The sequence below is a fragment of the Prionailurus bengalensis genome, chromosome C1, assembly GCF_016509475.1.
Source record: "Prionailurus bengalensis isolate Pbe53 chromosome C1, Fcat_Pben_1.1_paternal_pri, whole genome shotgun sequence".
Taxonomy (NCBI): domain Eukaryota; kingdom Metazoa; phylum Chordata; class Mammalia; order Carnivora; family Felidae; genus Prionailurus; species Prionailurus bengalensis.
Genome location: NC_057345.1, coordinates 27,989,627 through 28,004,201, shown reverse-complemented (window position 1 = coordinate 28,004,201; position 14,575 = coordinate 27,989,627). Strand labels below are relative to the sequence as shown.

At 52.6% G+C, this 14,575-nt stretch overlaps 1 protein-coding gene across 3 annotated transcripts in view; it reads left to right on the top strand.

Annotated features, from left to right (window-relative positions):
• The first annotated feature begins 2,108 nt into the window (after window positions 1-2,108).
• The window catches only part of STK40 (serine/threonine kinase 40), a 40,306-nt gene continuing 27,839 nt past the window's right edge, over window positions 2,109-14,575 (top strand). Inside the window, exon 1 of one of the 3 annotated variants that reach the window (XM_043574498.1) lies at window positions 2,109-2,517. The gene's annotated coding sequence lies outside the window, so the exon portion shown is untranslated. Of the gene's footprint in view, window positions 2,518-2,750; window positions 2,953-13,837; window positions 14,001-14,575 lie in introns of those variants that run through there. The other 2 variants (XM_043574499.1, XM_043574500.1) reach the window with 2 other exon arrangements.

Sequence of the window (14,575 nt, the reverse complement as noted above, 5' to 3'; positions counted from 1 at the left end):
ATCTTACAGTTTAGGAAACTGAGGCCTGGTTTCCCCAGGGGGAAGGGGAAGGGCTCTCCCCAGGTCTCATGGTGAAGCGAATGGCTGAACGTCAAGATGGCCATCATAAATAGCTACCGCTTGCTGCTGATTGTGGGCCAGGGCCTGGGCTGGGGGCTGCAGGAGGGCAGAGCTGTAGTCTGTTTGGTCCCCCTGGGTCCCTGCCATCTAGCTCAGTGCTCTGCACATAGCAGGCACACCATAAATCTTCGTGAAATGGAAGAGTCCTCTCCTTTCATCATTACAACAACTTTGGAGGTGTATATTAATAGTTTCATTTTACAGATGAGCCAACAGGCCCAGAGAGGTTACGTGACTCGCTCAAGATCGAAGAGCCAGTGACCAACACGGTGGGGATTTGAACCCAAGCCTGTATGATTCACACTCCGTGATCTTGACTACTGCATTACACTGTTCTGCTTCCCACCACTCCCGACATCACACCGATGGCAAAGATAAGCAGTGTCTCCGCTCACCTCAGTGGTGGTGCCCACCGGGTGTGGTGCTGGCATTCAGAACTTGTCATACCCGGGCCCTGGGGCTTGGCCATAAGGAGAAGCCAGAAGCCAGCAGTGAGTAGGGTTCGCTGGGTTACAGAAGCCTGTGGAAGCTCCTCAGGGTTGAAGGTTTCTTCCTCTCCTTCTGTGATAGGCAGATCCGCCTATACCTCGTCAAGCAACCATCTCTGCTGTTGTGACAGGCGTCACTTTGTTATGGCAGTACCATCTGCCAGTATGCCCAAAGTTAGAGAGCCAGCAGGCAGCAGGAGAGTATGTCACCGTGTGTGTGTGTGTGTGTGTGTGTGTGTGTGTGAGTGAGAGAGAGAGACAGAGAGAGAGAGAGAGATGCAGCAGTCTCCTCATGTTGGTGGTGTCCTGAAATGAAATATTTTTCATTTCCTCTGGCTGGCACCTTTCATTTCTATTCATTACCTCTCCTCCCCTCTTTTTCTTCCTTCTCCTCCTCTTCTTTGTTAAAATCCTATATTTTGAAGCAACTGAAGGTCGGGGGGGAGGGGATTGGGGGAGGGGATGGTGGTGTCAGCTCCAAGTGACTCATCTAGCTGATAATTAGAGCCCTGGAAAACCCAAAACTCACTCATTCCTGGCAGTCAGGGCTTCCGGAATCCCTAGGCTTTTCCCTTTGTCAGGCACAGAAGCTGGGGGGCTGTGGCTGGGCCTCTTTGTACCTGACTCAGTCCCGAACTTTACGGAAGCCCTGTAACAAGTGAGTGTGAGCACTCTTGCTGGCCAGGTCCCGTGAGAAGCTGTTTCCATACTCACTGAGTCTTCTCAATGATCCTGTAAGGCGTTATCCCTATTTTGACAGTCCGAGAAGGTCAAGGAACGTAACGTGGAGTCACTCAGCTTGTGGGAGATGCAGCAAGGACTCAAATCTAACCCTTTTGGAATCTGCCACACTTGGTTCAAATCACAGCCCTGCCATTATTAGCTATGCGCCTTTGGACAAGTTTCTTTCCCTCTCAGAGCTCTAGCTGCTGCATCTGTAAACAGACTCCCAACACTGATGTCTCTAAAGTGCTGTAACACAGCAGTGGGAGCTGTTTTGATTCCTGCTGTCACTTAGCCCCATCAGCTTAGTGGGCACCAGGCATTTAGAGAGACAAAGAGACGGACAGGAGAAGGCAGCCAGACTCAAGTCACATCACCTCTCATGTCCTGGCACTGCCTGTGTGGAGATGACAAATGCATATCCATGTGCACCTGGCCACACGCCCCTAAGAAAACCCAGCGGTGCACACCGGCTTGGACACATGTGCCCACACATGGATACAGAGTGCCCCAGGAGACAGCTGGAAAGACACCCAGGAGTTTAGACAGTCACATGCGGCCAGCACTCTGGCTCACACCTCTGAGACAAAGGAGTGGGGCCATGGCTGTTGGTGCTGCTGCCACTGAGCCCTTCTAGCTGCTTCTGGGTGCCAGAGGAGGGAAGCCAGGCTCTCAGAGGGCCCCAGTGAGTCACCCGCCTGATGCAATCCCTTTAAAGGGCTCATCTGCTGGTGCAAGAAGCTGATTCATGGAGGGCGTGGTTGCTGGAGGAGGAGGAGAAAGGGACCGAAACTGCAGCAGGAGGGACTGAGGCTAGATAGCTGGAATCGTTAATAGGATCTTTTCACTGTAAACCTCCCTGGTCAAGACTCCAGAGATCTTCAGGCTGAAGCAGGGTTTCTACAAAGGCGAGGGGCCCAGAGGGAAATAAATTGTGAGGGCTGAGACAGGAATTCTGTCATTTTATTGAGCCTAATTCCAGCGCTCTCCGCACAGGGCTCCAGAAACCGAGAAATGGAGATCAAGGAAGAGCCATTTCTCTGACAAATGCACTGTGCTGGCCGATCTTCCAGCTGCGGAAGACTTCTCCAAACCCAGCAGGACGAGTGTAGGGCACTCGAGGTCCTGCGGAGTCGGGGCGGGGGCGGTGTCTGCGTCCCAGCCTCACCGCAGACGTAGATAAGCGGTAAGTACCGCCCCTTTAGAGTCTCAGTCTCCAATCGTTTCACAGGTTTCGGCCCAGACCTCACTCTGAGCCAATCGTCAATCGGATTCCGGACTCTTGCCTGAAGGCTTCCGCCCATCTTCAAGATGGCACCCCAATCCGGAGGCCGTGAGAGCGCAGACACAGGCGAGGGGCGGGGTCCGGGGAGAGGGGTGGGGCTGCGGCTCTGGCCCGAGAGGAGGGGGCGGTGCGTCACTTCCGTTGTCAGGTGGCGGCGCCGCAGCCATGGAGGGAGGCGGCGGCGGCGGCGGTGGCGGCTCGGGTGGCTGCGCTGGGAGGCGGCGGTGAGCGGCTCCCACGCCCCCGGCCCGGCCCCGGCTCCCCGGGACGGAGCGCCGAGCAGTCCTGGCTCCGGGCTACGGACTATGGGCGAGCAGCGCTGAGCACCGGGGGAAGGTGAGGGCGGGGGTCCCGGAGCGGGGAGCCGGGCGGGGGGTGCGGGTTGGCGCGGCGGGCCTCAGCGGCTGTGGCACGGGGACCGGGGTGACAGCCCGAGGCCGTCCCGGTGCGACAGAAGTGGCAACAGTGAACGCCCTCTCCTCTTCTGGGGTCTGCCCTTCCTGGGCGGCGGGGGCGGGGACTGCTGCGCTCGGGGTACCGGGCGGCCTCGGGGAGCCTGGGTCCCGCCGCAGCTCTAGGAGGTGGGCGCTGCCAGCCTTGCCCGGAGTCATTCGGCTAGTTAGTGAGGCCCCCGACGTTTGAACTCAGCCAGGTCTTCCCCAGGAGACACCCTCTGCCTCTCCATGCTTCCCTCCCGATCCCGAAAGGGACTTGAAAGTTAGAACGAGTCCCCAAGGCGGGCCAGCCAGGGCTTCCTCCAGGAACCCTCACCCGTCGCTGCTGGGGAAATTTTCGCATCGCGGGAGGCGTTCCGATGCGGGTCAGAGCTACCTGCTTGCCAGTGCTACGTTTGGCCGGCCTTTTCCAAGGAGAGAGCACGCCGCTGTGGTCAGTTTCACCTGCTGTGCCGGGTCTGGCCCGCCCATTCCCACGCGACTCGGCCACACCTTCCAGGCGGTGGGTAAGGGCTTTGGGATTTCCGATGCTACGTTCTCTGCTAACCCCCACTCCCTAGGTTTGATGCCCGTTGGCGGAAGGAAGAGATGACAGCTGCCTTCGGTGGCAGAGTAGACTTTGCTCTGTTTTAAGTCACGGGAGAAACCGGTTGGCTTTGGTTGGTTTTGAGAGCAGTGGGGAAGAAGGTAGTCACTCTGGGCTGGGCACCTTTCCCTCTTGGCTTAGTTTTGCATGAGATAAGGAAGAGCAGAATATGTCATTGTAAAGCCAAAAGAATCCTTGTTTGTAAACAGTGCTTGTGAGCTGTTCCAGCACTCCTTGCTGGCCCTGCTCTGCCAGTGGTTTGTGGAGGTTGCTCTCATTTATTCATTCCTTCCCCGCATGACAACAACAGTGTCCTTGCCTAGAGAGGCAAGTACTCTATGGTATAGTGGTGAAGAGTGGGCTTTGGAGCCAGACTTCCTGAGTTCAAATTCTGGCCCTGCAGCTTCTAAACGTGTGTCAGTAGGCATGTGGTATAAGCTGTCTGTGCCTCAGTGACCTCATCTGTAAAATGGGTGATTACCTAGAGCTGTTGTGAAGATTTAAAAAGTTAACACATGTAGGGGCGCTTGGCTGGTTCAGTTGGTGGAGGGTGTGACGCTTGATCTCGGGATCGGGAGTTCAGGCCCCACGTTCAGTGTAGAGATTACTTAAAAATAAAATCTTTAAAAAAATTGGGGCGCCTGGGTGGCTCAGTCGGTTAAGCGTCCGACTTCAGCTCAGGTCATGATCTCTCAGTTTGTGTGTTCAAGCCCCACGTTGAGCTCTGTGCTGACAGCTCGAGCCTGGAACCTGTTTCAGATTCTGTGCCTCCCTCTCTCTCTCTCTCTCTCTGCCCCTCCCCCACTCACGCATTTTCTCTCTCTCTCTCTCTCTCTCTCTCTCTCTCTCTCTCTGAAAAATGAATAAACCTTAAAAAAAAACTTTAAAAAAATTAACACATGTAAAACACACAGAACCATATCTGCCACATGATACATGTTACCTATTATTCTTATTTCAAGAAGCTCATGGTCTGGGTAAGGGAGACTGATCTGTAAACAAGTAGTTAAAATAGGTCTAAAAAAGCTAGTAGCAGCGGGCACAGGGCTGTAGGAGCCCACAAAGATCCTGGGAAGACTTGGCAGAAGTGATGACCCTGGAGCTGTGTCTAGAAGGATGGAAGGCTTAATCAGTGAGAATGAAGGGGTAAGGTGTTCTACTTAGAGAAAGACAAAGGCACGCATAGTTTGGGGTTTTCTTAAGTAAAAGCTTTAATTTACTTATTCATTTAAGTAATCTCTACACCCAACGTGGGGTTCAAAGTCACGACCCCGAGATCAAGAGTCACATGCTCTTCAGACCGAGCCAGCCAGGAGCACCTGAGTACACGCATAGTTTACTCCAGAAACCTCAGATTGTTCCGTATGGTGGTATGAAAGTTGACATGGTGCAAAGTAAGGCAGTACAGGCTGACAAGGGAATGCCACGTTAACAAGTTAGGACTTTATGCCAAGGGCAGTGAAAAGGTTTCTAAGCAGAGGAGTGACATGATTGGATCTGTGTTTTAGAGCGATCTCTCTGGAGTTGGTTCCAGCTGAGGAGGGGAGAGCCAGGACTGGAGTCATCTTTAGAGGCCCCTGCAGGCCTCTGAGTAGGGAGAGTTGGCGCCAGGGTGGGGGATCTTTGCTGAGAAAGCCCTGGATGCCATGGATGGCAGGTGGCAGGCTCCCTGCCTTGCTCTGAGCTTCTCTGCCCAGCACAGAAGTACCTGGTGCATGTGTCCCTCTCGTCCTAGGATTGCAGGTCACACGAGCACCGCCTTCTCCAAAGGCCTGTGGCCGGGGGTGCTGCACTTGCTCCCTTGTGCCTTTCGTTTGACCTGGGAAGGCAGCAGACTGTGGGCGTTAAGAACCTATTTGGCTCTGCGGTAAGACAGATCTGAGTTCCAATCCCAGCCCTGCTGGTCGCTAGAGGTTACTTATTCTCTCCATGGCCAGCCTTCTCATCTATAAAGTGGGGACAGTAAGGCCCCTCCCTAGGAGGGCAGTTGTGAGGATTAAGTAAGACGTTGCAGGTTGAACACTTAGCACACACTGAGAAATACTTGGTAAGTGTTATTACAGACTGCGGGAAAGAACTTCCAAGAATTAGTGGGAGCAATGAGTCGCAACTGGAACTGTGTCCCTTGGAGCTGTCGGGAGCTGTCAGAAGTGTCCTGAGGGATCACAAGATCACAGAATTTCATTGTATTCTTTCTGAAAAGGAAATCTGTGGGGAGTTTACCCAGTCTTTATGGGAGCCATGCGGATGATTCAGCTCAGCTCTTTAAGAGAACCATTTTGGGGGACACCTGGGTGGTTCAGTCTGTTAGGCATCTGACCTCGGCTCAGGTCATGATCTCATGGTCCATGAGTTCAAGCCCCACATCGGGTTCTGTGCTGACAGCTCAGAGCCTGGAGCCTGCTTAGGATTCTGTGTCTCCCTCTCTCTCTCTCTCTCTCTGCCCCTCCCCTGCTCATGCTCTGTCTCTCAAAAATAAATAAATGTCAAAAAAAATTTTTAAGAGCCATTGTTTTTAAAAATAGAAGAGTACTTGAGAAAAAATTGTATTCTAAAGTATTCATGACAGAAAAGATGTTTAGAGGTTCTTCCGTGTGTCCCTATTAGATACCCTTGTCTGGTTTCTGAATTAGTATCACCAAGAAGCATCACACACATTGATGTATGTCGTGGCTCAAAATCCAGGGCTCCATATGTGGCTGGGGTGTGCTGGGTGCCAGGGGCAGAAGGAGAATAGAGAGGTAGCCCCTGCCCTGGAGGAGCTTGTGGTCTAGCAGGGGCCTAACCAATGAACACTCGCATAGTTTGGCAAGTCTTTCCCAGAAGTCTTGTAGCATGTAATGGGAACCAGGAGGAAGGAGCAGTTCCACTGGGGGATGTGGAGGAGACTGGGGAGAGCTTTGGAAAGGCCTCAGAGTTTAGCTCCCAAATGGCGAGTAGAGTTTTCCGAGGGCTCACAAGGCACCCCAAGCGGGGGAACAGCGTGGCACAGGCCTGGATGCGTGCTGGTGTATGTGCATCTTTAGGAACCACAAGAGGTTCTAGCACAGGGTGTGAAGGACCTGGCTGTAGGATGTGCTGGAGAGATAGGTACCAGTCTAAGATGCTTGAACTTCTCAAGATCTTGTGATGGAACGCTTTGTTTTATGTGGAGGGAACACCATTAGGCCTGCATCTTCCCAAGAGCCCTCTAGCTGCGGGTGGAGGGTAGACTGGGAAGAGAGTGGGTCTGGAGTCCAGGAAGAGGCTGTTGTAATGGTCAGAGCAAGCCCTTGTGTGGGCCTGGATCAGGGCAGAGGCATTTGGGATGGAGAGGAAGGGCAGAGATCAGAGCTGTTTGAGGAGAAATCAGTAGGACTCTAGGAATATTTGGAAGGGATGGTTGAGGGAGGAGCAGTGGTGGCAGGTGACCCACAAGTTCCTGGTTTGGGTGACATAGTGAATGGTAGTGCAGAGGCTTGGGAGAAGACAGTGGCCAGTGAAATCTGCCCGCTCCCTTCAGTAAGATCCGAGTGCATCTCACGGGACAGCATCAGTTGTAAAGTCTGTGGCACCCTGTCCAGCTTGGGGCCAGGCTTCCCTCTGGTTACGCCTGAGTCAGCACCTGGGAGAAGGGCAGCTCCCCTCCCTTCACCTTTCCTCTGCCCAGATTTGCCCAGGGAGGTGACCTTGTGCAGTATTTCAGAAACTCAACTGGCTGAGTCTGCAAAACTTGTGTAATTTCTCCAGCCTTCAGGTGGCCCTACAGAGCAGCTCTTTACTCTGCGCCATCCACACTGCTTCAGCTGATGGGGTCCTGGTCAGCAGCATACCTCTAGGTTGTACGTGGCTTTCCCATTGTTTCCTGGAGATCTTATCTGGAAAGAGATCTTGAGATTGGATTTACTCCCTAGGCTGGGTTAGCCGACTCTGTCCCTCTTCTCAAGAAGGAGAGGTGTCTGCCCGAGGCCACCTAGGACTCAGAGCCACCAGAGAGATGAGAGGAAGTTGCCCTGGTGCCCTCGTCTCCGAGCTCTATGGGAGTGCAGGGCTAGACCAGAATCGATTGTGCTGTGCAGAGAGTGTGCTGGGGGACAACAATTCAGACAGGCCCTTCGGAACGGGGGAGATTTTCACAAGATTTGTCCTTGGGTTTGTGGGGTAAAGAAGGTAGAAGAGAAAGTGGCCTGAAACGAGAGCATTTCTTCCTCTCCCACCTGCTCAGGTGACACTGTGGCCTTGCAGCAGGTGGCCCAGGGCCCACAGCAGCCCTGCATATCCTCTCAGGATCTGTAAGACCCATGAGAGAAAAGGATGGTGTTGTTTGTTTTGATTTATACTGTCTTAGAGATGGTCCCATTCTGGCACATGGATGCTTGGGTTGTTTTTCATTATGGATGTGTGTAATGTATTCAGCAAGCTCTCTACTAATAAATTTAGGTTATTCTCTGTCTTTTGCTCTCCAAACAGAGCTGTAGTAACCGCCTGCATATATATGATTTGGCCCACCTTAGGGATGTGCAGGATTCTAGAAGAGAGGTTGCTGCTTCAGAGTACCTTTTATTATTATTATTATTATTATTATTATTTCTTGAAGAATTTCTAGGCCTCCTTTTAATAAACTTGAGTGGCCTGATTTTGCTCCAGTGAGCAAAGGTAGTCTTTTGGGTTGAGGTACCCTATCCTGTGGGGACACTGAGGAGTCCTTGCCCTGAACAGGCTGCAGCTCTGTGGTGGTCATCCTCTTCTGATTGACGGCAGTCTACCTCAGGAGTGAGTTCAGGCTCCCCAGAGCTTTCACCGTCCAGTAGTATACAGGCTTGATGATTTCCAAGCAAGTCTAGTTTTTGGGAAGCCCCAGAGAAAACTGAGAAGGGCTCTTGTCATTCAGAGTGAAGCTGTGCTCTCTAAATATGTTTATAGACTGCCGCCTACTTGGCAAAAGAGACAGAAGATGTTTAGCCTTTAAAGAGTCTGTGACCCAATGATCCAGGAAGAAGAAATAGTAGCCTGGACATTGTGGTGGGAATTGGCAAGAGCAGGACTGATGTGCCTGTCATTTGTCTTTGGGTTTGGGGCAGAGCTGGTTTAGGGTGTGATAAGGAGACAGCAGGTGCTTGTAGAGAGAAGCTCAGTTCCTTGGAAGACCTTAGCACTGGCTAGCCCAGAATTCGGTGGGGCATTTGGAACCCCATTTCTGGCATCTGCCAGCCCTAGAAAGCAAGAGTCCTACATTTTGCAGCGGGCGTGGAGCTCCTGGTGTTACTGTGTTTGGCATGAATCCCACAGGGTGCTTTCTCCTCTGACTGCTCTCCCAACGTGGTCCCTCCTGAAGGAACCGGAAGGAAACCAGCCAAAAAAAGGCAGATTGCCACCACCTTCCAGGTCCTTTGCTAAGTACTCAGCAGTACAGACTGAATGTTTCTCAGACTCTAAAGAAGGAGGGACTATCTCTTACGGAGGAGAACCCCTAGGCTCAGAGATGTTAAGTAACCTGTCCACCGCTTCATAGGCAGTAGGAGCAGAGCCAGGTTTCCAGCCTACACTGTGTGATTCTAGAGCCCATGCCATGCCATTCACCCTGGCCCCACTCTGGCCCCAGGGAGTCCAATCCACGTGGAATCTTGGACTCATAGAGTTTTAGAGCTGGAAGGGTCTTTGGCAAAGCTGAAGCAGTCCTTTCTTTGCCAGAAGAATGGAAACTACCACTTTCTGGAGGCAGGTCCCTCCCCCTCCTGCCCTATGCGCTAGTGAGTAAGGAGACTATCAACCGTATCACTTAACAGTTAAGGGCCTAGGCTCAGATCATACCTGGCTTCAAAGCCCACTTCTGCCACTTGCTCGTTGAGTGACCTTGAACCAGTCACTGACTCTCTCCAGCTTCATTTCCTCCCCTGTAAAATGGACATAATACTGCCTGCTCCTCAGATAGTAATGGGGATTAGACATGAGGTGTTATTGTCTGTAGCAGGTTCAGACTGATTTCTAGTCCGCAGTCAGGACCCAGGGGCGGCTCTGATGAGGCCCAGCTAAGCTCTTTGCTGGCGGGTCTGTGAGTGTTCTGAAAGAGGCATCGTGAGCCAGGTTCCAGGTCTCCAGTTCGAATGCTTTGGTGGTCCTCCCAGCCCCTCTGGATGCCAGCTGGCGAGCAGGAAATTCCTTCTAGGCATGTTTGCAAGTTACCTGAGAGAGCTTAAGTGTGCCCAGAGTGGTGGTTTTGTCCCTCCCGCCGACTTTCCTGCTGCAGCCTTGCAACGGCACACGGGCTGGTACCTTCAGGGCACTTCTGCATGTGTCCTGTGCTGTACCCCCTCAAGTGTGCCCTCTCTGAGGCCCAGCCTCCCTTGGGCCTGTTACTACTCTTAACAATTCTAATGGGTTAAACATTTTTTGAGATTTAAAAGAAAGTATCGTTATAGTAGTGTATGATAAAATAGTTAAGCAGTATGGAAGAATATAACATCAACTCTCCCTCCTCTCCCTGGGCCCCTCATCCTGCCAGGAAGTATCCACTGTTAAGTTTCTCCTAGAAATTTCCTGTGCATATTAAAAGCTTGTGTATGATCTTTTTGTCTTTACCCAAATGGGATCGTATTATACACAGAGTACTGGTTTGTTTGTTTGTTTTTTAATGTAATATATTGTAAACATCTTTACCAGCAGGTGCAGACCTAGTCTCATAGGCTGCATTGTGTTCCATTGGATGGAACATGAGGTAGTGAACCAGTCCTTTCTTGGTGGACTTTTAGAGTGTTTCCTGTCTGGATGTGTGTGAGTGTCTACGTGTGTTTTGATTTTTGTGGTTTTATCTTTTGTGGTTTTTTGCTGCGACACATGGTTCTGTAGGAACCCTCGTTGAGCACATTTATCTTTGTGGACTTGTGTGGATATTTTTGTAGGATAAATCCCTTGAACTGGAAAGGCTGGGTCCGAGCCATGTATTTTCTTCTGTTGTGTTGGCTGTGGTTTAGCACATGTTTTCTGCACACCTGCTGAGCCTATGCAGGGATTCTGAAGTGGACAAGGCCCAGGCCTCGCTCCTAGGAGCTCACCCTCTCCAGAGACACACGCAAACAGACATATGATGAGCATGCTCTTGCCATTGTGTGCGCTGTCTGTCAGTGGTGGCTCGTGGATCTCAGGATTGGCCCTGGCTGGCCTCCTGGTGGCTCAGAATAGGTGAGATCCTCATGTAGGCCTCCCCTCCAAATGGCTCCCCGAGGGGCACTCTGCTGGCCCAGCCTGCCATCATCCTCTGCGACCCTGCCCCTCCCAGCCAGCAGCATTTCTGAACTGTATTGTTCATGGTCAAAGTTGTGAAATTGAATTGAATTTAAATTTTTTTAAGTTTATTTCTTTATTTTGAGAAACAGTGTGAGTAGGGGTGGGGCAGAGAGAGAGGGAGAGAGAGGAATCCCAAGCAGACTCCGCACTAAAAGTGCCCCAACGCCGGGCTCGAACTCACAAACCGTGAGATCATGACCTGAGCCAAAATCCAGAGTTGGACGCTTAACTGAGCCACCCGGATTGCCCCTGAATTTAATTGCTGATAGAGGCAGTTACGGAGAAGCAGTTTGCTGACCTCAGTCCAAATTGCCTTTCTTACAGCATGATGGTAGTGATTTTTGCTGTTAAAAACAGTATAAAGAGAGAGAATCACGTGTACCTGGGCCTGGCCCGGGCTTTCCCGTCTGTCGCTCTGGAAATCTGGGGTGGAAGGAAGGAAACTTAACATTTGTCTAGTGCCTCCCACACGCTGGCTCCCGGCAGTCCTCAGGGAACCCTGTGCGGGGGCAGCGCCATCCCCCTCCTGTAGGTGAGGGGACCGTGGAGCACAGAAGCACATATTCAGGTTGCACAGTGGACACAAAGGGTGGTTCTCAGACTCAGCCAGCCTTCCTGCAGTCACTTGCTGTTTTCTCCCTGTGTGATTGGGGCCACTGTGGGTGGCAAGAACCTGAACTCCATGTGGGACCCCGTGGCAGGCGTTGTTCCCCGGCTGAGTCACTGCACAAGGCAGGAACTGATGGTTTGAGCTGAGGATGGGTCCCCTCAGGAGCAGGGCAGGCTGGCATGAAAGGGGAGAGCTGTCAGGGACTTGGTCTGCCATCACTGCGCAAGGCAGAAGGCCCCCCACAGAGCCAAGGGGCCACCAGGAATGCCTCCCGAGCCAGTGTGCTTGGCTGCTTCCCCAGGCTCCTTCTCTGGATGGGAGATACCAGAGCAGCACGGCCTGAGAAAGAGCTATTAAGTCTGTCCCTTCCTCCTCTGACACCCACACACAGTGACGGATTATTTGTTGTCACATCAGCTGCTTCCGGAGGCCCTTGGGAGGGGTGTGCTGGTGGCAGGACTGGCATTGCTGCCCTGGATTCTGCTCTGGTGGCGCTCAGAGTGACCGCTGGTGAAGCCCTTTGCCCCATCTGCAGAGACTGGTCTCTCTTCCATTTATTTGTCTTTGCCCCAGAGGGGCCCACGGGTCCACCTGTGTGTGCACAGCCCTGGAGCCTTTCCTCCCGGAATCACTCTGGAACACATCCTCCTGCCCAGAGGCCTTTCGCCTCCAGTCTTCCCCGCCCAGCCGTCATGGAGGCCACAGAGAAGCCCAGTGGGGACTTCCTCAGGGCAGCGGGGTGAAGAGGGACATCACTGATTACGTAATCTCCTTGTATGTGAATCTGCCCTCCTAAAGGAGACCAGAGCTGGACCTCCGAGCTGCAGACACTGGGCTCTCTGTGAGCAGTGGGGTCTTTGGGCCCCCGCTGGCCCCCAGGACTGCTGTGCTGGTCACACTGTAGTCCTGCTGGGGAAAGGCGGCGACAGAGGATGGGTCTGGTGCGGATGTGCTGAGGGGGAGCAGGCTGGGCACAGGGCCCTCTTTCTGACCGCCCCTCCCACTTCCCACTGGGCTGAGTCACTTCCTCCCTGGCTGCTGCAGGTAGGTACTCTCCCACACTCCTGCGCCTGCCTGCGAGCAGACCAGCAGACCGGGCTTCAGGGGGCGGGGTTCACCCCGGGCAGTGAGAGCAAGCTCTGGTTAGAAGCCGCCAGCTCACTCGGTAACCCCGAGGCAGGAAAGCAACGGCGTTTAGGGAATGGTGTGATGTTGTGTATCCTTGACAAATTGGAGCTGTACATATCCTGCATTTTCAAAATGAGCAAAATCATCACACTGTTTTGGAACAGCGAAGATGACAGCGCATGCATGAATCTTTGTCATCAGGGAGTCCTGGCTGAAGCCAAGGGATTACTAATCCTCCTCCCCATCCCCCAGCTCCATCCTGAGCTCTGAAGCAAATGGCTTCCAGTGGGTTCCTGGAGAGGTTCCTTATAGCCTTCAGACTCCCAGGGAGAGGGTTCATGCCTACTTCGGGGTGGCTGCCATTAAAACTCAAAGGAAAAGCTGACCACAAAGCCCCCGTTCACTCTAGCTAGCAGGAGTAGAAGAGAACAGGTCTCAGGCAGCCTCCTCTGGGCCCGGTAAGCTGGCCAGGGCCTCTAGGCCTTGGCTGGTCAGCAGTAGAAGGGGGAAATCTTTACTTCATCAAGTTGTGAGAAGGAAAGAAAATCTAGGAAGACACTAGAATGGTTCCTGGCAGTCAGTAGGTACCCATTAAGTGATAGTTCAAAAAGGATTGCACCCAGAGAGGCTTGTCGCCAGGGAGGTTACCTCCACTTAGAGCAGGGACCCCTCACCTTCCCCAGCAAAGACCTCATGACACAGCCAGCCACAGCATCGCATCTGGCCCTTTAGTGTTTCCTCTTTTACAGATGAGGAAACTGAGGCCCAGAGAGGGTAGATGACTCTCACAGAAGGCAGGTGACTAGTTCAGGGAAACAAAGCAAGTAAGTGATGGAAGCTGGAATTTGAACCCAGACCTATCTGACCTCAAAATCCATCTTGCCCTCCCACCTGGCATTTGGGTCCCTGGTCTATGCTTCGAAACACTTAGTTCCATGGGCTGTGAATTCCTCTGGTTTCCTGAGTTGACTTTGTGGATGGAAAGTGGGTCTGTCAGGAAGTTGGGAGCCCTGGTAGCAGCCCCTGCATGTGAGTATTGGGGTGCAGTGGGGGTGGCTTCCAGAATGCTTGGGTCACAGAGGGCTGGGGGACACCGCCTGGTTGGCTGTTGGGAGGATATCTCAGTAACCCCACCTCGACTTGGCCCCTCTCTCCAGAGAGACCTGCTCGGGGGCCAGAAACACCTCCTTATCCAGGGACAAGCACGGCCCCTCTCTCCCTGCTCACCTGCAGCTTTCTGGCTGGCAGCTCCCTGATTCCAGGAGAATGACTGCTTATGAGGAAATCCAGAGGGTACCCCCCTCTCTCTGGTTGGCACTCCTAGGACCATAGCCATCATCAGGTAGGGAAGGAGCAGTCAAAGAAGAAGTGTGGTCAAGTACAAGGAATAGGGGATTCAGAGTTGGGAAACCCGTGTTCACATCCCATCTCTTTCAACAACCAGCCGGGTAACTTCAGGCAGGTCTCAGTATCTCTGAGTCTCAATTTCTTTTTCTAGAAAAAGTTGTGTTTGAGGAGAGGTGGGAGGGATCAGTTACAGTCATGTACGGGAAAGCGCTTTGTAAGCTATAGAGCTCTGTGCAAAAGTTAGTTGCCGTGAGAGTTCATGTGAGGGTGTGGGCCTCCCATGTGGGCTCCGAGTCCGAAATTGACCATCTATGAATGAGCCTGGAGAATTTTCGAGGGAATTGGCAGACCTCTAGTGTGGGGGTGTCTGGTCTATAAAGCAGATCTACAGGTCTTAGTTGGGTCATGTGTTCAGATTTCACACTGCTCACCCCAAGCCTTGGTATTTCTTTCCAGGTATAGTCACATAAAATGCAGAGTTGAGCCAGAACTTCCCTTTTCTGGGGATAGCAAGAGTGCTAGGAATTTTTCTGACCAGCAGAAGGACCTTCACACCATGAGCCTAGGGAC